Here is an 11703-nt window from a genome sequence, read left to right on the forward strand (position 1 = left end):
TTCTCTCCAGAGCAAAGACCTCTCCTTTGTGAATCGACAGTAAGTAGATGGAAGCAGTAGGCAGTTTATTTAGATGAAGCTAAAAGCAAAGGTACCCTTTACGGGATTCGGTGTAACAGTTTGCAGTCAGTAAAAAATAAAATTTCTGATCCTCCTTTCTCTAAAGTTACAGACAGAAAAAAAATGTCTGTCGTTGTGAACTTACTGCTGCACTACGTTGCGTAGTTGTTACCTGTGAAGGTTTGGTTTGTTCAGTTCAGCTTTTGAAGCCGTAGGTTGGTACAAGGACGTTCTGGTTTTAAGAATACAGTATGTTTCAGTGATGCTGTGCTCTGTTTACTGCCAGAAATTTAGAAAGGTGATTTCGAAACAGAATGAGTCTTCATAATTTATCAAGCGAAATGTAATCAGTTTCTTGGGGGAAGTCCATAGAAATTAGATGCCCTACTCTTTTTTTTCTTTTAAAAAAAACCCAAGAACTCGATTTCCAGGCACCCTATATACATGCTTTTGCCATCAGATACATGCACAAAATCAAATCTCTAGCTTCTTAAAGATGTCTTTACTCCCGTCTTTTAGTAAAGGTTTGAGCTATTTGATCTTCTCAAAAGACCTTGGTTTCTTTTCTTAGACCTTGCTGCAAGTGAAAGAATCCTGAAAAGGAAATTGTCTCCTGTGAATGCACTGCAAATAGTTTCCTCTTTCTATTTTGAGTTCTTCATCAAGTAGAGTAATCTTAGACTCTCGTTTGTCAGTACTTTCTAATTATTCTCACCAGCGTTTTCTAATCTAACCCAAGAGCCTTTTGGAGAAGAGAGGGACATCAGATGTATTGTTTTGGTTTTTATTTGGGATTTGTTTTGGTTGAACTTAAATCTTTGATATATTCATTTCGTTTTGATTGTGGTATGAGTAAGAATGCACTGGTGGTATTTTCAGCGTGATACATTTTTAATTTATGGCAAAGACAAGTAGAATTCAGCTTAGCCTTCTGTTTGTGAGTTGTTAATCTGAGTAAATAAAACTCCAAATAGTAAATAACAGTTGAAGATTACAGAGTGTGCGCAAGTGGAATAAATTTGTCAGTGTTTTAAAAATTTAGATAATCAGACAATTTATAAAAGCAACAAAAAAATTTACGGGTGGGAGTGAGGGTTGCGTGTACGAAATTATTTCCTGCAAACTGTTTACTTATGTTTGTTCACAATATAATCTAGTGTTTCAGACCAGATGCCATTCTTCAGAAAATGAGTTAGATATGAGAAAGATTATTTGGATTTAAGTTGTACAATGGGGTGGCAATTACAATTGACTAGATGATTAAAAAGGAAAAAGAAATCTTTGAATCTAAACAAACAAGATAATGCAAGCCTTTAACTGAAAGGGTGTTGAACTGTTCCCACAGTGTTGACTGACTCCAGAGAATAATTTGCCTCACAGATTCAGTAATTTCACATGGATCTTCTTTACTGTGTCCTGCAGCATTTTTCTTGCTTAGAAGTGCAGGGATTTCAATAAAAGAGTAGAAACACCACAGTAATCTAATGCAAAAGGGGACTCGGGAAAAGAATCCGGGCAGTTTTATATTCAATAAAGAAATATAAATCCAAAGCAAGATTCGGGGGGGGGTGGTAGGAAAAGGAAGTGGGGAAAAAAAATAAAACCACACCACAGATGCTGAAGTATTCATTCCCCAAATCTTTGCAGGAAGCGATTGAATAGAATTACCTACGAAGAGAATGTGGCATTTGAACATTATACAATCGTGTTCCTCATGGCAGGTGACATCTATCTCCTTGACGGAGACTGTATCTCAAAAATACATTCACCGAGCTGTCTATAAATTCCAATAAACCCTGCAATTTAATTTTCAACATATCCATATGTTTGAGAATCAAGCTTTCAGCGGTTGAGTACGGTTTGTGTTGATACTACTGTACCCAGTGAATGAGGAGGAAACAATGCGGTGCCAGTGCAGCTACAGCCAGGTTTGGCAGGGGGCTGCAGGAGAGAAAGCATTCGTCCCAGTGTTCTGGGTCTAATTCAAGACCAGTGAATTCCAGTGAATAGAATTTCCCAGAAGTTCATCCCTTCTTGTTTGGTCAAACGCAACATTTTTCATGGTTTACAGGAACTATGTCATTACTTAGTTAGGAACACAAAGAACCAAATGTGTCATTGTCTACCGTGGAAATGCAGCCAAGAATCTTTTAAGATAAAATAAAACCTTTAATTCTTAATACAGTACAATGCACATTCATTTAACTTCTTAAGTATATATTTTCAGAATATCTGATCAGTTATATTATCTACAAGAGAGAGAACACCTGAGACAGCTGCTGCAACAAAAGGAAAAATGCTGTAGTTATTTTTCAGTTTTCAAAAAGGCATTTCCAAAATAAGTCTCATTCCTTTGTGCGTGTGTGATTCTATTTCTGCTAATGAAAAATGATATCTTATAAGCTGTGTGAGGGCAGAAGGAACAGCTTGAAATAACGAACAAGTAAGTAATGACTTTAGCTGAGGACTCGTGCTCTTCTGGAATGTGACCGATACTGTAGGTCGAGAAATGTAGTCTTGTAACGGTAGGTCTGTTCATACAGCCAGCAAGATCCATGAGAATGTGCTGCGATCAGCCATAAAACTCCTGATAGCTTAAAGCACTCAAAGATGGCTCTGATAGTAATCACCAGCAGAGCTACAGCATTTTCATTGGAGTCGCAAGTGCTCAGTGGCTTCGTTCCAGGTTTTTGGTGCAACCTGTGCCTCTGTAGTGGTGCTGTGAAATTTTGGTTTGTAGCATAGAATCACAAAACGGTTTGGGTTGGAAAGGACCTTCAAAGGTCACCTAGTCCAGCCCCCCTGCAAGGAGCAGGGACATCTCCAACCAGATCAGGTTGCTCAGAGCCTCATCCAGCCTGGCCTGGAATGTTTACAGGGATGGGACGTCTACCACCATACTGGAACAAGGCTGTCTGTTAGGTCTAGATTGGGGCTGATGCTACAAACGTAAAAGGGGAAGGCAGAAACTCACCCTACAAGTCTTGCTCTACCAAGATCTTTGTGTTGGGAGGACACGTGAGTTCAAATCAGTTCACTCGCTTGCATGCTCCCATAGGCAGAGTTTTGACTGCATTGTTGGAATAAAAGAGGAGCAAGGAACATTCTGTGTTCAGGGAGGTGGGCTGGCCTCACGAAGTCTCCAACTTTACTCTGGAAATGTCAGATTCTGTTAATCTCAGCAGTCAGGAACCTAATCTGTAACATATGGTTGCAAAAGTATTTTTGGTGATGTATTTAGCTTTTTTAGTGCTGGAAAAGTATTGTATCACGTTTTGCCACTTCTGTTTAAGCTTTCTGTCTTCGTTTGCGTACTTCAACCTGTTAAAGGCCGAAGTTGGAATGTGTCAGATTTCTAGAACAATGAACATTTGTGCAACACAGAGTGAATTTGGGTACTAAAATAAGTAAAAGTCAGTACGCGGGTTCTCCAGGGTCAGCTCTTCTCATTAGCAAGAACATGATGGTCTCCCATCAGAGCACTAGTGGTTTGTCACGTGATACGTAAGAAGATACTGATTTTTTGTCTTGGATTTTGTTATACTCTTTGTGTTCTTCAGCAACAGGCTTCCTGAGCTGTCAAAAAGTGCCAAAAGTTTGTTAAGACTGTAATGGTCAGTATATTCAATAAGTTTTCCCTGCCAAGCATGTATTTAATTGCTTTTTTTATTTAAATGGAAGAGAAATTAATGTTGAATATTTTGGTACATCTAACATTATAAGAAGTTAGCCATATCTAACTAGCTAATAAATTATGAAAATAGCTCTTTAGATGACCTGTTAAGATACATGTTTTCATGTCATCTTCATCCTTATTTTGAGACCTTCAGTTTTGAACCCTGGCCATTGATACTTTTTGAGACAGTAGAGCTATGTTGACTTATGGTGCCAAGCATATGGGCCTTGAATTTGTGGAAGTTTCTGCGTAATGTTTCAGTAAACTTTTCATTGATGTGACATAGAAGGATTTTGCTGTGAAACTACTACACGGGATACTTTATCTTATTCACATCTAACACAGAGTCTTCTTAGATTTTTTTTTTTAAATGCTAAATTATTTTAGAATAAATTAATTAATTGCAGTCCTTGAAAACAGTCCTGTAATGTGCAGTTATATTCTAATCAGCTGCAATTTTCCAGTCCTTCAATTTTCATCTGCCACGATCATCTGTATGTATAGGAATTTTTAAACTCTTTTGTTGTTGTTGTTTGTTATATTTTCAAAAATATTTTAACTGAAAAGGGAGCAAATGTTTAAAAAAATGCAGTTGTGTAGCTTTGAAAATTTATTGCGCAGCTGGGGGCATTTAAAGAACTTAATTAACAAGCTCCTTAACATTCTCTCTCTTTTGGGGGGGGGGGGGGAAATCAGTTAAGGTTTGTCCAATTAAATTTTAGGAGAGTTTGTTGATAAAAAAAAAAAAAAAAGCCGTGATTGTGAGCTTACAGTTTAAAAAGAGAAGCTCCAGAATAATGAAAACTTGCAGGCTGATTAATTCAGTGGAAAGCTGTTCTGTGCATAGTTTCCACAAACTCATAAGCACTTGGGCATTTTTAGCCCAAATTTAATTATAGCCTTTGATAATCAGGCTTCGCTCAAAAGAAATCCCCTTCTTCCCATAATACTTGATGATGTAATGCTCTATTATAACTCAGAACTCTTCCCCCAGCACCAAAAAAAAAAAAAAAAAAGCTGTCTTCATGTCAATGGAAAAAAAAAAAGTGACCTCTCCTCTCGGAGTTTTACATTTCATGTTCTGCAAACTGATATGGATCATCCAAGGCTGTGTTGGGTTTGGTTTGGTTGGGGGTTTTTTGGTGTGGTAGATTTTTTTTTTTTTTTTAATTTGCTACTGGCTGAAAACAGCTAATAAAGGCGCAGTTCAAAGCCGTCTATTTCTTGGTGGGGGGGAAAAGATGTTATTCTGACATCATGGCTCTGAATGAGCAGCCTGCAGTTCATACAGTATACGGTCCCCTGGAATGACAAATTTTCTGCCTTTTTCTTGGGGGGAATGTTCAGGCAAAAGGAAAAAATGCATAAGAGAAGCAAAGAAAATTCATTTGTATAAGCTGGCCCCCCTACTGTGGAATTTTCAATTATATATATCTAATTATGGCTGTCAGTTGATGAATTGAGAAAAGACATTTTTTGTCCCCCCTCCTTTTTTTTGTCTCTTCGTCATCTCTTCTGTTAGAATGATTATAGCACACTTACACAACTAATTGCCTTACTGCTTATTAGTGATACAATTATGCAGGCCAGACTCCTTGTGTGAACAACCATCTGCAGAGGAAAAAAAAAGTGACACTATTCAAAACTATCCATAATTTAACCAATGTTATTCCAATGCACTGAGCTCAGACAATTGTTGGGCCTTCATATTTCATACCCACCCTGGAAAAGAGGGTTGTGGGTTTGTTTTTTGTTTTTTTTTTTTTCTTTTTTTTCCCCCTCTCTTTCTCTCTTTTTCTCTGTGCACTGATTCACCTCTTTAGACTCACTGTGAATTGGAAAGAAAGGAAGAGAAAAAAAGTGCTTCATATGTCAACAAAAAGGAGGGAAGTGAAGCATGGCTAATGCCTGTTCCTCCTGTGGGTAATTTTTCTTCAAATTTTATACTAATAGGCATTTTTTCCCTGCTTTAGAAACAGTTGAGAAAGTGCAGATGTCCCGACCACAGAAATCTGTGTATGTATATTTGTTGGCTTTTAAATGGTTTTAAAAAGTTTGCAGCGCTGGTTCTTCGGAGAACGTGAAATGAATGTCTTCGTACCGCGGCTCCCGGGGCGGTAGGTGTTAGGAAGCAAACAGGTGAAAACGCAGGAGTCAAAACAAAGCTTTATATGTTGCTGATTAAGCTAACGTGGAATATTTAAAAGTCTAAAAGATAATACTTTTAAGTAGGAGCGTAGCGATAACGTCAAAATGGCTGCTGGGGAAGGGGGCGGAGAAGAGCTTTATTTTTGTCGTTTCCCTTCGTTTCTCTGTGCGGTTGTATTTGTCGAGTCTCTGAAATGTCAACCTACTGTTCCTGAATTTTCAGAACAAGTAGGAAGAAAGTAAGTTGTTGTGGAAACTGGAATTCTTTTTGAGTCAGAATGAGAGTACAGAAACACGGAGAGGAAGAGAGAGCAAAACTTTGTGCGGGTCCCCCTCAACATGTGTCGTAGAAGGCTCATCATTCTTTTGGCGTGCTAGAATGTAGTTTGACTTTAAGGAAGAATGGGGAGATGTACAATCAGTCTTGGAGGTACAGTTACATTCGTCTTGGAGATACAGGTGTAAACCCTCAGTTCTTATGTTTCCAGGCTTTTAAAAATATCGGTGTCTATGTCAAGGAGAAGCCATTAGATGGTTTGAAAGAGGAAACTTGCCATTCCCTCATCATTCTTCCCACTCTTTCTAGTGCGTTTGACTGCCATCCTTACAGCAGATATAGGCTGAAGGGTACATGTTTATGGTTTTGCTTGTACTTCTAGAACTTTTGGACTCTGTGGGTGAGTGTTCTGATACAAACTTTGGCCTGGTTTTGGACTTCTGGATCTTGGAGGGTTTAAAAATGTATTTCTTCATCCTGGCTCATTCAGAGTAAGTGTAGTCACTTGTTTGTAACAATTGTAATGCCGTGCCCTGTTGTTGTAAGCATGCCAGTTAGAATAAGAATGAGCTCTATTTGTCTTCAGATAGGATTCCTGCAGTTTTGTTCACGGAGTCTCTGAGGGAGCTCCTTTAACCTCAGTGATTTAAATGCACGTTCAAAACTGAGAACTCCAAATCCCTTAAAAATGGCATACTTCTCATTCCAGTTTATAGAAGGAGGGAGTTCCGAATCCAGCTTCTAATGATTCTCATCCTGAACTTCTCAACCTTGACTCCTATCAGCTGTGACAGGAAGGAGAAGCACTGCCTTCCAAAGTCGTTTTACTTATGCCTCCCTTTCATGGACCCCGGACCATTTCCACTTTCACGTATTTTTCTTTTTGTAAGTGGCATAGTGAAGGACTGTGTTCTTGCAGCTGGTCTGGTGGTGGTGGCATCTGCTGTGTCATTTCTTTCACCTACAATATATCACTACAGGAGTTCTTGATAATGCTCGTAAGACACTCAGGCGTTGGAGAAGCTTGCAGGCTGGCAGATAACGTGTTCTTGAGGATATTCAGGTTTACCTCACCAGTGCTCTCTGTGATACAAAAGCTGAGTAACTCCGTTTTGGTGTTTCCTTTCTGTTCTGGAATGTAAACCCTATTTTTCTGCATCCTGAAATTACAGCCTAAGTAAGAGGAATAATAGTGGACGTGGTTAATTCTTCAGTACCTCATAGCACCTCATACCAAAACACCTTGTGTTTCTGACTGTAAAGTGTACTATTAGTACTCCAGGCAACCTGACCTGCTAAGAAGCTTTTCAGATTTGCTTCTTCACTTAAGTATGGATGACAAGAGTGTCTTTCAGCTGTCTCGGCTCTGTAATAACTGGTGCACTGCTCCCAGCAGCTAAGAGTTGTGATAGCTTGTGTTCCTCTCCAAGCATGTGTTATTGGTGCTCTGTGGAGAGAATAACGGGCAATCTTAATTGTGCAGATTAAAAAAAAAAAAAAAAGAGCTTCTGATAAACATGGTATGACGAAACGTCTGAAATCATCTGAACATCGCATACCTGAGCACCGGAGATCTCAAAAGGCAGATTAAGAATTTCTGATGTTATAGCCTATTTCGCAGTTCCTGGAACCTTCCCCAGGATGTTATAGCGGTTGTGGCAATAAAAACTGCATTGCACAACAAGGACGGAAACGCTGGTAGTATTTAAAAATTGTATCATCATGCATGCATGCAAGGCAGCCGAAGTATGCGGGGACAGCTTTAACGCTGGCATATGCACAGACAAAGCAGGCACAGCCTTAATGGGTGCCAACTATACAAATGTATTAAAAAGTACTGCTTGCTCTTTGTGAAGCGTCACAGAGAGTGGTTCCACGAAGGGCCTGGAGGTGTGGCAGTGGCAGAAGGACAGTTATTTAAACACTGTTCTTCACCACCAGAAGCTAACTTTACAACTTATTCAGTATCTGTGCTACTAAAATATTTAATGAATTTAATTACTTAGGAACTTTCATGAAGAATTAGCCATAGGAAGCTTCTCATTCGCAAAGAACTCTAATAAAAAGCAAACAAAAAAAAAACAGAAATGAGAGAGAAAATGAGCGCGGAGGTACCATTTCAGATAGCTCCAGGTTTTTCAGAGGAGTTCTCTGTGTGATTTAGAGACAGTCTAGAAAAGTGGGTAGGGCACACTCTCGTGACATGGGAAATCTTGGCGGTTGGGTTTTGTTTTTTAATTTAGGACGTGAATTTCCAAAGTTTCTAAAATTTTGATGAATACCTTTGGTCACCAAGCTGCTGGGTAGACTAGATGTCATGCTTTGTCATTTATTTTCTTCATAAATGCCAGAAGATATTAGTTTTGTTTCTTATTGAAAAGCAGCATAATTCAGGGTCTAAATTTTTGCTCCCCGCTGAGCCCTGCTCTAAGGGAGGTGTTCTTGTATGAGTTCCACTGTCATCCAAGCACCTCTTCTTGCGTCTCCAGTAGTTTCCAATAACCACCCTAATGGCTGTGTCTTTTGAAGAAATCAGTGAATATGCATGGAATTCATAAACACACTTAGCTGTTCCTGCAAATCAAACAGGATCTGCAAATCTACAGAAAGCCTCTTGTAGAGGCTGCTGGGGTATTTTCATTGCAATCCACTTCAACGTACAGAAACTTTCGTAGGAGACGTTGGATTGTGAGGGAGCTCCGTTCTCTTCAGCTTCAGCTAGAGAGTTGGAAACGTAAGAATAATTGCAAGCTATTTTACTTATGATTTTCTTGTCTCTGTGGATAATAAATTAATTATCTATAAACCGTGTTCCACAGTCCTTCTAGTTTCTGGTATTCCACTGGAAACCAGTTAGTATTATGCCAGGAACTAGCCTTGTGAATGTATGCACTTCTGCTGTTTGCTGTTTTGAACTTTTCCCCGTGGATTTTGTGTGTCTCCTATGGAGCTCTGCACACACCAGGTAATAGCTCTGTAGCGTCAACGGGAAACACATTTAGCTCTGCAGAGTTTTCTCCATGGCGTTGCTTTGCTGTACTGCTTGTGGGGATGGGAACAGGAAAGCCTGGTTTGCCACTTCACTATGGAAAGCTGCTGTCAGGGTTTATGATCTGGTCCTGTGAAATATATGAGAATAATCGAGAAGTAGAATGAAAATGGACTTGTCTTTGTGTAGGAGGGGGGAAAAGAAGGGATTTTGAGGTAAAATAAACCACTGAACCAAACAAAAAACTCCATCTCTTTATACTCAAAGTCACTGGGATGACATCAAGTGTAAGAGGCTCAAGTTTTCTCTGGTGAGAGAAGAACTTTCAGGTGTTTACTTATCTGTACGGAAATAAGTCTAAAAATTGTTAAATACGTACTTAATATTCTGAGGTAAAATTTTGTACTTTTCTGAATTAGATCTCGAGGGAATTTGTACATAATTTTGTTTTTCTAGACTTTTTTCCTCTCTTGTCTTTGAAGAGGGTAAAACAAATAAATTAAGTAGACGGAATAAACAATATTTTTCTTTTCACCAAAGATGAGAACTTTTCTGCACAATTCTCATGCAAGGAATGTTCAAGAATGTTTCCCCGTAAATAATGTCAAGGTAGTTTGAGGTAGGTATAAAGAAAATAAAGTAGCTGACCAAGGACCGAATTTTAGAATTTGGGCAAGGAAACTCCAGACATGACTCTGCTAGCAGAAGAATTGAGTCTTTCACTTCGGCAGTCTTTTTGTTTTGAAATTTTTAAAGTAAAAAGGAAAACGAAAAAATAGTTACCTTTGCTGAGTATCTGTCCCTCAGGGCTTGAACAGGAGTCTGAACCGTAGGCCAGAGACGATTGATTTAACTTTGTCTAAGAAAACAAGCTTCTTGTTACCTGCATTTATATATATATATGTATTTTTAAATATTTGTCAACTCTTCTAATATCTGTTTAAAACAACTCTTAGAAAACTGTTATTATGGTATTATTTACAAATATTAAGTTTTTTAAGACCTTACAAAAGTGTAGCAAGATCCACTGGTTGGATATTCATCTAAAGTGAAGTTAAATGAAGATTTTTTATTGGCAAGATTGCTGAGGGCAGTTTAGCTGTTGACGTGGCAGGCTTGCTATCACTTCTTCAAAGTAGATGGTCATGATAGTTAATTTCTGACTTGGAAATGTATTAATGCACCTTTTGTAGAAAATATCTGCAGAAGTAGCAGCATGAGAAGATTAACTATTAGGTGAGGGGGGGGCTGAGTTGTAAGTATGTGAATATATGTATATACACATAGTCTGTATATGCATTTACGCGTATGTGCACAACCATCTGTACAGTAGTCCCTGCACGCTGCCGTTAGCTTTTCAACTTGTGTTCTGGTTTTTGAGCTGGCAGTCTGTAAACCAAACCAACCCCAAGTGAATTTGCATGACCCCATGTTAAACCTTTGAAAGCATTTAATAGGAAAAAATCTCACACCTCCCTCCCACAATCTCTAATATGAGACCGCGTACGAAGTGATACCATAGTTACACCATAGTTACTTTTGATAAATCAAGACGTCGCGTTTCTTTTTCCCCTGATGTTTTTGGTTTTCGTGTTGACCAGATCCAGTCTGAGGACTGACATGATTATACCAACACAAGGCCTTAAAAGAAGTCATGTGCTGTCACCAGTATTAAAGTGAGGGGGGAAAAAAAAAATTCATGGCAAGTGAAATAACTTGCTTTGGTTGAGAAATCACTTAGCCTGTCATTATTTTACACAACCAAATACAGAGCTGGCCATAATCTGCTGCCTTTCAAGTAGGAAAAAATACATTACTTATGCAGCGAATGTTTCTAATGTAACAAAGAGAAGGAATAAAAATGCCTTACAACAGTTTTATTAAAAACAAATTCCCACAGTAAATACATATACACTCTGGTACCATGGTGAAACGGCCAAAGACATCACTGCTAAGTGCTATGGGAAGTACTTATAAATTACTTGAAATAAAAAACATTGTTGCCTGGACATCAGGGTTGAAATGCTGCAGTTTGTAATAAATTAACACAGAACTTCACTTCCCCTCCTCTAACAAAGCAGCCATTTGTCTGAATAACCCACATTCAGCTGTGAGTTATATTTTCACAACTGCAACTGCATTCATTTGCAAATCATTCTCCAGTTTTAATGCTCAAGTTTTAAATACCTTAAGAACTAATAAATAAAGCCAAGTAGAGCAAACAGTTGGCTGGTAGCCTAAAAACTGGCCTAATTTCTGGAGGGTTTTCTTTCTTCTTTTCCCTCTTTCACAGCAATTTTGTACATGTCTGACATTTCTTTAAGCTGTGTTTTGTTTTCAGTCTGAATGTTTTTTCACAATATCTAAATTTAGTGAGAATATCTCATATTAGCAGGAAAAATAAAGACTACAGTTATTCAGTTTTGAATAATAAAATACTTGAAAGGATTTCATTCCTTGACTAGTTCAGAATAATCTTAGAATTACCTTGACATTCTTCTGTCATAAATTGCTTTTATCTCTTGCAAGCAAGTTTTTATTTTTATTAATCTT

Source organism: Chlamydotis macqueenii, chromosome 13 (assembly GCF_036417535.1).
Source record: "Chlamydotis macqueenii isolate bChlMac1 chromosome 13, bChlMac1.mat, whole genome shotgun sequence".
Lineage (NCBI taxonomy): Eukaryota > Metazoa > Chordata > Aves > Otidiformes > Otididae > Chlamydotis > Chlamydotis macqueenii.